The 5,561-nt window shown below is 45.5% G+C and overlaps 1 long non-coding RNA gene across 1 annotated transcript; it reads right to left on the reverse strand.

Annotated features, from left to right (window-relative positions):
* Positions 1–1,465: 1,465 nt before the first annotated feature.
* Positions 1,466–3,865, reverse strand: LOC142587189 (uncharacterized). The gene is made up of 3 exons (XR_012829387.1): positions 3,783–3,865; positions 2,383–2,504; positions 1,466–1,712 (listed from the first exon to the last, which is right to left on the reverse strand). It is a non-coding gene; the product is annotated as an uncharacterized LOC142587189 (long non-coding RNA).
* Between the last annotated feature and the right edge of the window lie 1,696 nt (positions 3,866–5,561).

Raw genomic sequence — 5,561 nt, forward strand, 5'->3', positions numbered from 1 at the left:
TTGCTGATGTTCACCACAACGCTAAGATTGCTGGGCATTGCATCAAGTGCCAGTGGATACCTGGTCATGCAGATATTTCGGGAAATGAATAAAGCGGATGAAGCTTTCCAAAATGGACTCCAATAGTGCAATTTCAAAATTACATTTATTTACAAAAGCCGATGCTTCAAACATTGAAAAAAATATTCCTATAAAGAAAAAGAACGCATCTGGAACCTGCCGCTTCTCGAAGATAACTTCCTGCGTTACACTGACCCAGAAATGAGACAAGAAATTCCACGACCACTTCCTCGACACTTACAGACATTGTACCATCGTCTTCGACTGAACGTGGCATACACGAACAACTATCTGTACCGCATAGGGGTTTCCACGAACACCTATACTGTGATAAGCGTGGCAACTTAGAGACAAAGGAGTACATATTACTAGAACGCCCCGCGTACCGGCACGAGACAATTTTTAGAGCAACAAATCGACGTGATTTGTTCACGGTCCGTTAACATTACCCCGCATCTGATGTCCAATGCGCGGCCCTTCAAAACAGGGGCGAGTTTTGGATTTGTTGCTCAAATACCTGTCAGAAAGCCTAAATTTGCCCGCCATGTCAACCGCAATTATTAGTATGAGGACCACTTGCGGATTTCGTATTTTTTTATTCTCTTGTTTTCCCACTCTCCTCAGCAATCTTTTGATCCCATTCTCCGTCTCCATACAGAGTATCATGCCAGCGGTTGTATACGCGCCGGCAAAGATCTTTTTTTCTAATAATGAGTCTCTCTCTCAAGTGGGATAGCAAGTAAAACTTGTGTTTGTAGTGGAGAAAGCATAATCGGGTTTGCGCACTCGAAAACAACTCTGCTGTGCGTTGTCATATCTTGGAAGAGGCTACGTTCATAGCGAAGGCGACGTCGTGTCCGCTTTCTTTGCTTTTATCCAGTCTTATTGATTCGTTTTTTTGTTTGCTTTGTGTATATTTTGGGCATGCGCGTGTACATTTCCCAGAAGCCATACACTCAACTGAGTTTTCTACGAATGCGCAACAACTTCCGGACTGCCGGTGATTGTCGAGCCCGACCTGTTATTTTGGCACTTCAGAAATGCAAGTTGTCAATCAACCCGGCTTTATTTCACACTCCTCTTCCCGTAATTATTAGTAAAGAAAAATAACGATATGCTTTCTGCGTGCAATGTCGAAAAGACACATGCAAGATGGCAGATTAGGTGCTCTTCATTCCCGTCTGTCTGAAGTCGATTTTTATATGAAGTGACTCGCCAGATAATTAAAATCAACGGTCACTTCCGCGAGGTCAAACTAATGTTCAGTTAGCTACGCCCCGAGCGTGACATATATTGTCACGGGGACATGTTACTGCAAATCAAGGAAACGAGTGTATTTTTCGGAAGCAAAGCGGTGTCCTCATAAAGAAAACAGTGCACAGAAAGTGTAAAACAGAGTCGTGTATTTATTCTTGAAATGTAAAGTCGCTTGCAATCTTCGTCCCCCTGGAGAAATATGAAGTCAACACTAGTTTAGCTCGCAGTTATCGCTTTGCAGGCCTCAAAAAAAAAAAAAAAGAGCTTCGTCCATTGTAGGTAGTCGAGAGCGCAGGCCAGAACCACTTGGACATAGACCACTGTAGACCATCGAAGGCAGCCTCAGGCGGCGTAGAGTCGGCGAACCAAGGTTCCCCCATCCGGCAATCTCGGTGCTGCACAAAACGTGCACAAACGAGGCGTGAGAGGTGGAGAGACCGGTTGTCCCGAACTATACGACGAGCAGCTACGCAACGCTTTTCTGTAATCCCACGAGTGTCACGTCGCAGTCGTTTCTGATAACGCATGTATTGTTTCTTTTATTGTCCCGGTAATCACGGTAATTACCAAAGCGGAAATGAGGTGAAAAAATGGTGAAACAGAAGATTTACAATACAGATGCTTGCAAAGTGTAACACCGAGTGTTACACCACATTCATGGTGTAACACTCGGTGTAACTAACCCAGTTTCGCTGCTCCACATTCTTCACGGACTGGAAGGAGCGGTCACTTTTGTCACTCTATTTGCTCGCCATCAATGAAGGACTAGTAATATGCTTGAGTACAGTTGCAATGCCGCTTCCCATTGCTACCGTACGACGATTAGCGCGCCCAAAAGGTTTCGTTGCTTCATAAAGCAATCACGAAAACATACGGCTAAGTAACGTTGTGCACTGCTCGGAATAAAGCGCACCAGATCGTAAAAACAAACACAAGTATTACAATGTGATAAGAAATAAATAGCATGACACGAACTAGAAGCTATTTGCTTTTCACGCACTTGTTTAACATTTCATGTCGAAGGAGGATCAGATCACGGGAGCGGGAGAGGAAGAAACGAGTTACCTTGAGAGAGGTCTAGCTGCCTTCACTTGGATGGGGGGCGTCGATGAAAGAAGGTCCCGATGATCGTCGTGTCCATGTGCACTCCAGGGGGAGAGCATACGGGTATGTGCCTTGCTCAGATGCTGCAAAGTAACGACGAAGCTGTTAGAATAAGTCGACGATCCGGTAAGGCAGGTCCGCGTACCGTTCCACGTTACCCAGGCAACGCGATCGCACGCGGTGATTTACTTTCGCACAGGTCACGACTATGCCCCATGCCTTACTTCTAAACGATGTCGGCAAATTTTTTTATTACGTCCAGTCAAGACAATGCATAGATGACCCCAGCTCTGGCCATAACACCCTGTAATTGTCTCCCTATTTATTCTTCATCCAAAGTTTGCGTCGGCGCTAATTCTCCAAGTTCGAAAATAGGTGGAAGCGTTCTGGTTAGCATGGGTAGACCTTGGGACATGTTGCGCTTGGTTTATTGAGACAGTGACGTCGTCGCCATGTTTAATCCCCTAGCATGTTACGCGGCGCCGGAATAGAGGGAAGGCAGCAGAAAGCTGACCGTGAGATCGCCAATAATCAGAACAAAATATAACCGATGAACACCTAAGAATTGAGTGCGAAGTCCAGCCTAACAAACGCGCATAAGTGGCATGTTTCTGAAAGGTGACGGCATCGAGAGAACATGATGGACCGTTTACCAAGTGTAAAACTACTCGTGACATTGTATTTCCGCGCAGGTAGACAAAACGGTGAATTCCACTACATCCACTTCAGAGGCACAGCATTGGAGAACCCGCCCAGCCCTCTTACCAAGGTTCAATAAATCGACTCAGAAAATGCAAACAGGACGACTTTTCGGAGAGTCGACAAGTTAAGACATGATCCCTTTTACTTTGCTTGGTTCTGTAAAATTACCACGCAGCACGAAAACCTTCGTACGTGACTTCATGAACGAATGTAGGCCACATAAGATAGTAAGGCTCGATCCGCTTTCTGCAAAATTATTTACACGCCTACTATCAGATATTTTTTTAAACAGAATTGTTTGGAGATGCTTGCAAAATAAGAAAAAATCCGCTGCCGCAGATTGAGGTGTCACCCGATTCGTCGGATACCTATGGATACCCATAACACCAAACATGCGCAAAACTGCAGTAAAGCACATGACTCCACGAATGCGTTAGCCTCAGTGAAAAAAATGCCACAAACTCTAGCGTCCTTTAACCACGGAAAACCCAAATTTGAAGTCACGCATTCGCTGTCTCCCGATTATCTCGTGCGGCATTGTATAGGATGCCGTGTCTCAAATCGCCGACACTCGCGTTTGCGGAAGATGCCATAACGTTCAATGATCTATCGAGGTTATAAATGACACGAATAAATTTCGTAGCAAATGGGGTACTCACCTTGTGCGTGTAGGAAACGAAGAGTCCGTTAGCCGGCCCAGTCTTCACAATATGGTGAAGTGCAAACCGGGCCACCGCCGGACCGGAGCACGCACGATGCGCGTAGTCCAGTCCGGCCGTGACCAGGCAGGCCGACCGTTGCAGAAAAAGGCTGGTGCAGTGCGAGTTCTCTCCTTTTATGCTTCCTTTCTACCACGTGGTCCCCTAGCGTAAAAGGGGAGAGAGAGAGAGAGTGAAAGAGTGAGCGAGAGTTCGGTAAGGGAGAGAGAACTGTTTCTTCTACAGAGCTCAGGTGGGTCCCTCTCGCGTGGTATGGCGTGCCCTCTCCAATGTTGTCTCACTCCCGACGCCAGCGCCCGTCTTTCCCCTACCGGAGCAAGGCGAACTTTCTCGATGAGTCACGCTTGTATGCACGTGGCCGCTTTTTTAGTCGTGGCCGCTTTTTTAGGTCGAAGAAACAATGGCCGCTGATGCTCGATTTAAAGACGCAGTCGTGGATATTGTCAAGTGGACGTGTAGATTAGGATGACAAAAAAAAAAGATGGAAATGTTCAAAGAACGAAAATCATTAGTTGTATTAGCTACATAACAAGGTGGCATGGCGTTGAAGCGGAGGGATTGTGGCTGAGTCTTCCAAGTGGTTATAAGGATACGAAATATAGGCGAGAATTGTCACGTGTAAGCTGTTCCTGTCAATCGCAGAGGCTTAATTTTCTTATAAAACGTGAAGTAGAGGCACTACTTTTGACAGTTAATAAAGGAGCAATATGACATTAAAATGGTTTAACAGAATATGGCTTGTATATATAGACGCGTATTCGATCTACTTGATTTCATTTCCCGAGGTCATAAGTTCGACTCCCAACCACTTGGGCGCCTTCCAAGATATTTAATTCAATAATAAAAATTCTCGTGTACCAAGCTCGGGGATGTGCTGTCAAAACGAGCACATCGCGTAACATAAATACGGAAGCATCCACTGCGGTATTCCTCGTGGTCCACTTTTCAGCTTGCTAAAAGCAGGAGCTTCACATAACCTAACAGTTTTCACCACTGCGCACCGGAAGAACAATATTATCCATATTTATCACATGCAGCATAACAGAGAAAAAAATAGTGCGAATGATCTGTTCGTTTTTGTGTACACGTCGTAAAGCAAACGCCGATACGTAGAGCTACAATACTTAAATCACAGCCTTCCGGCACTGAAAGTGCGGAATATAAATTATACACGCCGCACACAAGATCACTCAATACCGACAGTCGTGCAGATTTCTAAGAGTGAACGTAACCTCCTGCTGACTCGTAACTGACCTGATGCTAACAAATATTTAGCTGGAAGCTGACCGTATCAGAATATATGTACGCCACATAAAATGCTCTGAAGGCGGAAAAACTAAGAGCTGAGACACATGCGTGCATTTTCTTAGCACAAGCAATTTCTTTTGTAATGCCCTTACCCGCTCACTTGTACAACCCAGCGGTCTGTTTTGGCGACGTTTCAATGGTGAAAGTGATCGTCTCAGCTTGATCCAGATCAGAGGGTTCAGATCTCATTTGACACGAAGCACATGCGACAAACTATTGGTGTAATGTTTTCGTACGTTGTACGGCGCGCGCAGGAAGTCGTGTTTCGACAGTGGAGAGAAACGGATAATGATCGTTCTTTTCTCTTATGTGCTTGCCTTGTTTTGAACTGTAATAAAAAAAAATGCGCCAAAGGCGCACGCAGCATCCAACTAAAGCGTGCTGCGTGCTTGTCCGACAGCTAAGCAACTC

This window comes from Dermacentor variabilis, chromosome 7 (genome assembly GCF_050947875.1).
Source record: "Dermacentor variabilis isolate Ectoservices chromosome 7, ASM5094787v1, whole genome shotgun sequence".
NCBI classification, from domain to species: domain Eukaryota; kingdom Metazoa; phylum Arthropoda; class Arachnida; order Ixodida; family Ixodidae; genus Dermacentor; species Dermacentor variabilis.